The sequence below is a fragment of the Anopheles funestus genome, chromosome 3RL (assembly GCF_943734845.2).
Source record: "Anopheles funestus chromosome 3RL, idAnoFuneDA-416_04, whole genome shotgun sequence".
Taxonomy (NCBI): domain Eukaryota; kingdom Metazoa; phylum Arthropoda; class Insecta; order Diptera; family Culicidae; genus Anopheles; species Anopheles funestus.
In genome coordinates this window covers 80,260,837-80,269,156 of record NC_064599.1, presented here as the reverse complement: position 1 = coordinate 80,269,156, position 8,320 = coordinate 80,260,837, and the positions used below count along the sequence as shown (strand labels likewise).

General features: G+C 40.8%; 1 non-coding gene across 1 annotated transcript; it reads left to right on the top strand.

Moving 5' to 3' along the window:
• The first annotated feature begins 425 nt into the window (after window positions 1-425).
• Window positions 426-497, top strand: Trnap-cgg (transfer RNA proline (anticodon CGG)). Its single transcript has one exon. It is a non-coding gene; the product is annotated as a tRNA-Pro (tRNA).
• Window positions 498-8,320: the final 7,823 nt, after the last annotated feature.

Genomic DNA, 8,320 nt, shown 5'->3' with positions numbered 1-8,320 from the left:
ATTGCATTATAACAAATAAAAATATTTTTGGAAATATGAATATTTATCAAAAATATGAAATTCCGTCTTTTTAAAGTTGATTCCTAATATGGAAAATAAGTTAAAAATGAATAAAGAAAAAGAAAATATTTTTAGATTATATCTACCACTCCAGTATGGTCATTATTAGGATAGAGGATCTTCTATTAATCATTCAAAACCCAACAAAAAATACCTGGAAACTTCATGTAATAAGAGTGTCTTTACATGCGAAAGCAAAGAGAAAAATGTTATCTTATCATAAATGTTTCGATTCCCTATCGATTACCGATCAAAGCAGCATTGAGGTCATAGCTGTTGAGTCTTTCAAGCATATAATGCACCTATCGACAGGTGCATCGAGCTTTGCACGGCAAACTGTGTTGATAGCGCCACTCCACTCAACTGGCTCGTTGGTCTAGGGGTATGATTCTCGCTTCGGGTGCGAGAGGTCCCGGGTTCAATTCCCGGACGAGCCCTCAGGTTGTATTAACTTTTTTTTCTGTAACTTTTAACCGTTTCTTCATGATGTTTCACTTCACAAAGCCACATCAAAGTAAAAGAAAAACCCCAAACCGAGGGGAATGGTTTTTGGCAATCAACCGCGTGCGCATAACAATATTTATTGCCAAACAGACACATCAAACGGAAACCCCGGGAATGCCGCTGAAGAAAAAAAAATTGTCGTCAAATCGCGCTTCACCGCGACAGATGAAGGACTCTGTGTGGATATACTCCCTGTGGTGGAAGGCAAAGAAGAAGAAGAAGAAGAAAACGATTGCCAGATGATTTGATTCCTTCCAATGTGCTCACAAACACCTCCCTAGAGTATAGTGGGCCTGAAATGAAAGAGGCTCGTCCGTTCCGATAATCGAGAAGAAACACGGGTGTTAGGGGAACCTCCTGAAGTTCCTTGGGGAATTTTTATGTGTCTTCCAATCGAACACAACTCTCACACTTCCTATGATGAAAGGAATTGTGGTGTACTGTTTTGCGTTTCCTTCTCGTCAACCCCTGGGGGCGGGATTCTTTACAGTCTGCCCTTCGCTGTGGCATCGTTATCATTGCGCTTCGCGTCATCGATAAGGCAAAAACCGTGGGCCGTCAGATTGATGGTTCCCTATTTCGTGGTTACGGAACACGTCGCTAGATAGTGCAAAAGCAGAAGAAAAAAAACCCATCATCAAAGTCTGCTTATGTTCGCTGTTTTATGCTCGGATTGATAACAAAGAAAGGAAGAAGAGGAAAAAAAACACACCGAAAACTTAATGCAAGAAAAGCGCACAACACTAGTACGTAATAAATAGGAGAGCGAGAGAAGCTTATTTTAAAAATGGAACAAAAAGAAGAACGACCAAATATAGCAACCAACAAAAAAACGAAAGAAAGAAACAGAACCCCATTCCATCTACGATTTGAACAAAGCAACGTGCTGTTTCGATAATAAAAGTAATTTTATTACACCTTTTGCATTTCGGGTGTGCAAAAGAGCCCCGGTTGTCCATGGCAATATAAAACCTCACCCTGAAAGCGAACCGAGAGCCGCTCGCTGAAAGTGAGAATTATTGTAAAACATTTTATTGCCCATTGGGTATCAGGAAAAATAAGGTGGAAAAATGCACGCACGAGAAGAGCGTTAAGGTAAGCGGTTGGCCCGCATTACAACGTATTTTTTTTTTGGGAAAAGATTTCATCTCTTCACTACACACAGTTGAATCGCGCGTTGTGCGAGCGGAATCTTCTGTTCCGTGTGCTAGGGCCCGGATCTGCACCACCGTTCTTTTATGCGCGTTTTTGGAAAGAATACGAAGCGTCCGGTATTTTTCAGCATCCCACGGCAGCCAGCAGCCAGTTTGACAGTTAATGATGGATATAAAACTTTTTTTCATCTTTCCCTGTCTCTTTTTCGGTGTTTTGCCCCTTCGCTTCAAAGTCGTTCCCTGCGCAATTGTGTAATCCGATGGAAATAGTGTTTCAAAAGACCCGCAACCGGGAGAAGAGTGGCGAATGAGCTTACTGTTTGAGTACTGTTTGGTTCTTTTTATCGAGAAGTCCCTACTGCGTCTTCTGCACCTTCAAGGATTCGTTCCACGTTTCTCGGGCATGCATGGAAGAAACAGATTGTAGTTTGAATTTTGTTTTATTGATTTGGCATTTATGATTGTAGCTAGTACAATCACTATTGAGCTGCCAGTTTTTACGACCATCTCACGGGTTTTTCGTGATTTCTTTCTTGTATTAAAATTTTCCAGTTTCAAAAGTTCAGTTTTGTGATGTATGTTGCATTTTTTTTTCATCTGCGCTTTTAATGACATTTACTGTAAACGATTTTGTCCTTTTATACCTTGACAGGAGCTATTTCACAGTTTTCTGCTTTACCTTTCCGTTGGTGGCTATATGATTTATGGTGCCCGCTGGTTTATGTTCCGTTTCCTTCACATGTACACGCAGCTGAAGGTACTCTTCTTAATGTGGTGTTTTTTCACAGTAATTTGCTGTTTAACAATGAATGGAATATACTTCTTCTGCCTACTTGTAGCATCTGTATTTTTAAACAATTATGTTTTTTTGGTGATATTTCAGTTTGTCTTTAAGTTTGGCAAGAATCGCTTACATATTTAACTTAAGTTATCCTAACTTTATATAGCCTTACTTAACCTTGCTTTAAGGTAAATCCTAATCTAATATCAGAAAGAAAAAAGAGAAGAAATCAGATATAAACAGATTGATACCAAAAAGAGGGGATAGTTAAAGAGATAATATCAGGAATTAAAGGATTAGATAGCTCCGAGTAGACGATCTCTGTGAAGTACTTCCGCGCGAGGAATAGAAGTCAACTGAGAGAGTTGTTTACGAAGAGAATATTGAACAAATATATAACGGAATCGACAACACTCAAACTAGGACATCAATACATTTGAGAAAGAATAGTGACTATGTAATAGAACTGCCAATAGAATAGTGAAGGACCTTTGTGTTTTGATGGAGTTTATAAGGATCGTAGGACTTGGGAGATCAGGCCACCACTCAAAGTACTCCAACTTCCTTACAAGTAACCAGAATAACGTTTTAAGACATTAGAGAGCAATGATAAGCCATACGTCTAAGTACAACAAGGGTTATCGTCTCGTCCGCCCTGGGCTCAGACGTATGAACTCCATTACTTAATAACGCTTTTTAAGAGTCCATCATACCTCTTGTATGTCCAGATGAACGACTTAAAAGATTTCTGTCCGGTGTCATTCTTGTGACATTTAAAGCCCTCCTCAACTCCAACTCAAGTTAAATCCTTGCACTTTTTTGAGGTCTTGAGAGTTGCCAAGGGGCAAAAGCAGAATCAAAGTTCATCAAAAATATCCTTAAAGACTATTAAAGAGTAACTTTTCGTTTGAGAGTTTTGTTAATGAAATCTCGTGAAATTATATACAACCATTTCTACCTAGCATAAACACGTGCTTTAATAAATTATGGTCGCTTCATAAAAATAAACCGCATAGAAGAGTTATCGTTACTTTTACGTTTTCTCCCCAAATATTATTTGATTTCGGTGTTATCAAATCTTTATGTTTATGATTAAGCACTGCATTTCACGTTAGCGTCTTTTATATTCGGTGAGAAAAAATCATACGCCTTACGGCCATATTTCGTATCGTCAATCAGATTAGTTTAGGAACTTAACTATTCGCCCATAATCACCTCAACGCATGATTAAACGTGTAGCCTGCGAGCGGGAAAAAACCCAAACCAATTTCCCACTTCTTCAGAAAGTTGGGCAACATACGTACGATTTGTGTGCGTTGATTTTTCCTTCCTGAATTGAATTATACGCCAATTCCGTACCGTTCATATCGGACGCATGTAAACGCAGGAAGGAAAGTCTCGCGGCCATTCGCAGAGCTAGGAAAAACCACAAATACACAAACGCACTGTATCCTTGCCACATTCAGATTCTGCCAATCATCGTATCGAACGAAAGCCTCCGGTGGGTCAAACGGGTGGTTAACCTGACAAGAGTCCACACGTCACTTCACCCACAAAGCACGAACAAACCTTGGTGCCCGATTATTATTAACCTTTTTTTCTGGTTCGCCCTCACTTTGCTGTTGTTACCGCTTGTTCCTGCTTCTTTTTCCTTTTTGGTTTGCACCTTCCGGGTGTATGTTGTCCGTTCGTTAGATCAGCCAACACCGGTACAACATGCGACTACGTACGAACCATATGGTACCCCGAAAATATACCACAGAAAATAAAACCCACAAGCCATCCCATTCCCAATTTCTCGCGACCCCGATAGGTAAGTGTGACTCTGGGGATTCCGAATGGTAAGGTCTCTGTTTGTGTGTGTGGTTGGGTGGTGGTTTTCTTTTTCGGGACATAAACCAATGGAACACGAATTGGTACAAATTGAGCTAGAGCGTCCATCGTGTTTTTCGTTTGGTCCCGCTCCGTAACCCGCGGTTGCCAACTGCCAAGGGACAATCCACGGACTAACAAACATCGGGGCCGGGCGAACAAATTAGCCTCCGGTTCCGGCGCTTCGTTAACGGTTCCATCCAGCGGAGGGAATTTCGTTAGAATTCGTTATCCTGCGATACAAAACCGTTGGCTTTGGCTTATCGCGTTCTGTTTGGGAAGGAAACATGCGAAATACATTTCCATTTTTTGGGACACTACTGGTAAAAGGACTGGTGTCCTTTTTTTGTTGGGGGGAGGTCGCTTGAGACACTTTGTGCAATCGAAGGTGATAAATAATTTTCCTAACAAGCCAACTTTCCTGTTTTTTTTGTCGCCGGGAGGTACTGGAGCAACCTTTAACAGACATTAACGAAGTCGTTCCAGTAACAAAGTTATGGGATGGATTAATTTATCAAACAAAAGAAAAGCAATCCAATCGAACTGAAGAATTCCTATCATTTCCATGAGAAAATAGTGAAAAAAAAATCTTCAAGAATTCCCAAACCAACAATCATCTAATGTTTCAATTTGATGAACCTTCCCTTGATTGCATTGCACCCTTTCCCTTGGGAGGAAAGAAAAAAAAAAGCCACCTAACCACGATTAAGACGCCCAATCTCGAGACGCATTCCATTCCGAAGAAGAACAAAAGCCCCGGCCCGCCCCCGGGGAAACCCTTTTTATTTTTCTTCTAGATCAATAATTCAGTTATTCAATCACCACAAAGGCAACCCGGTTGTGCGTACCAAACGTGACCCCTATTGCTTCGCGATGGGGAAAAAAAAGAAAACTTTCCAATTTCCATTTTCTTCGTTTTTTGAACTTTCAATAATGTGTCGTACCCAAGTCGTCGAAAAGAAAACCATTGCCTTGGTATGCCGGTTTTAGCAAGGACAACCGGAAATGCTATCCAGTGCCAATTCTTCGTGTGTATGTGTGTGTCTGTGTGTTTGTGGAACAATTCAATACCACCGGAACGCGACCAGCGGGCGTTCGGTTTGTGTGTGTAAATGTGGGGTAGGAAAATGGCTTCAGCGGATGGATTGTAAGGCTCCGTTTGTCGTTAGCCCGGTTTTGGAATAAATTACACTTCCGGATCCGATGTCTTCATGTGCGGTGCATGTTTTTACTCTCGTTCGCAGTGACTTCCTCACAGTATTTTTTTTTTTAGATCCTCGGTGTCCATTTTCCACTGGAAAGCACCACCGAACGATTTGTCGATTAGCAATCGACAAGGGAGTTTTAAGGGAAAAATTCTGGCGTTTGTTTGATTTTGTGTCCTTCCTGTCCTTCCGAGCAATCCCATCACCATTATCATCATGGGACGCAACCACTCACTCACCCTTAACCGGTGCCGCCATTGTGAAATGGGAAGGATTTTCCCCGGGTGATTGTTCCTGTGGGTGTTCCTTCTTACGCTGACGGATTGAACAACACGGCCCTCGCAAGAGCTGTTCAGCACAACAAACAAAACAAAAAAAAAGTCAAAAAAGCAAATAGAGAGAAAACGCAGGAAAACTCCTTTCTGAAATATCCCCGAAAAGAAAAGGAAAGCAAGAAGCTCTTTGCATGAAATTTTCCGTTTTTCTTTTCCGCATGTGTTTGTATCGATTTTCCACACGCGTTTGTCAGTAAGTAAGGGTTGAAGAACACGCTCATCAATTTTTATATTTATTGCCACCCTCACCAAAAAACTTGGCTCGGTGCTCATCGGCACCCACGCGAAAGGGAGGTGGAAATTCTAGCATACCGTGATGGCCGAACACAAGTGTGATCCTTGCATCTTTTGGACTAGTGAGAAACGTTCACCAAAAACACACAAACACTAGAAGAAAAGGGTTTCCCTTTCATTATTGTGTTTGTGTGAGGGGGAGAGAGATAATGAGAGAGGGAGAGAGAGAGCGAAGGTGAGCGAGGGAAAAGGAGCACAAGAAAGTGGAGCGGAAGTTTTGTCAAATTTTCCACCACACAAAACCCACCGAAACCGGAAGGATCCGAACCATCAGGGAAGGATGTACGTTTTGGCTTGTCGCTTGACACTGCGTAAAGGCGGCTCCCAATAGACAGAAAGCGATGTGAATCGTTAGTTTTTATTTTCTGCTTCGGTTTTCTCGCCACCCCCTTCCCCTCCCCCCCGGACAGTTTTACTTCCGCTAGTTTATTTTACTAGCTTCTTTGAAAATTGCTTCCATGCGCTATGTTAATAGCATTTTTGGACTTTTCCGTTTTTTTTATTTTGGTGAAATTTTCTTTGCCGGGGTTGACTTTTTCACGTACGGCCGGGAGTTTGTTTTTCGGGAGAGGGCGAGGGGAATTTTTGCAAAACAAACCAAACACAATGATCACACCGAAGCACGGATAAGAAAGCACGGATGTCCTTAGAATGGTGCTGATGATAGCGAAAAACCCCGATTCGTTGTGTGTGTGTAGAAAAGTTTTTCTTTCGTTGTGGAGAACACGCATGGAGTATGGAATAACAAACTTCTTTACTTGTTTAGTGTGTCTTGATTAAGTTGCCATTTGTTGGCCTGATTTACATTTTGCGATGATAAATTCCGCTGCAACAGTGATGAAAGTGAACGGAAATATTCGTTCAATATTTAGAAGAAATATTTTTTTAGGAATTTTTGAGTAGTTTTTACGAGAAACTCTTAGTACTAAATCATTAAGTACAAGCAGAAGAAGGAAATTACTTCATGAAGACACTTGTGTCATTTCCAATCATTATTCTGCTTCCACATGATTGACTTTCCCGCCCTTAATCAAGAATTTATTTCAACCATTTTCTTTCGCTAACCAACGAAACTGTTTCAAATTAAAAGGCGACGTTCGGTTGTTCGGCATTTGCCACTCCCCGGCTTGCGGAAATTATTTAGAATTTGTCTTGTTAGGTTCTTCTCTCGGTGGAAAAAATGCGCCTGATTGAGCTTTAAGTGAAATTGCAAAATTCCATTCCACCGTTTCCGCGTAATCCTTTGATGATGATCCTCTGGTCCTATTATTATGGCGCCACATCCCATCGAACCCTTCGTACCTCCGGACACCACAAACGTTCGATTGCGTAACCACCGCTATCACCATCATCACCATCATCATAATCATCAGCATCAGCGTTGCGGGAACTTCCCTCTGGGCTTATCAATTAGTTTCTTTCGGTTGAGTGAAGTTGAGTACGGAATCGGAATATCCCTACCGCGACCGGTGGGTGTCATGTTCCTTTTTTTGTTGCTTCCACCACTTTTCCCTTTTTTCCCTCCACGGTAGCAGATTAATTTTTAATGAGCTCCTTACAACTGAAACGGAAGTGTTTGTGACGTTCGTGTGATACAGGCTCACGTCTGGTTAATTTAGTGCTAGGACTCGGGGAAAACCCATTTTTGTCATGGTGAGCTTGGTGATGGTGAATGGGCAGCGAATGTTCTGTGCAAGGACAGATTCGCTGATTAATAGGAACAAGTAAATAGATACTTTTGGCCAAAAGTTTACCTTGTGTAAATTACAAGCGAAACATTTCCCCCATCGTCGTTGGTTAGCAAGTAAAGAAGGGATGTGAGATTGCATGGGATGTATCTGCTCAAGATATTTGCGTCTTCTTGGTGTACTAAAGCTCATGTGGAAAAGAAATGGTGACTTTCATTAAACTAGCAAAATTTATAAAACTAATTTATGGTTAACTAAACTTCTTAACACGTTAAAATTAATTTAAAAAAATAAAACAGAAACAAAAAAAAGTATCATTAGTAAATTCAAATTAACTAACGAAAGTAAAAACTGCACTTGCTAATAAAGATAAAAAATAAATTTAAAAAACTCTGTCAAAAAAATTTAAATGAAACTTTATTTCTGT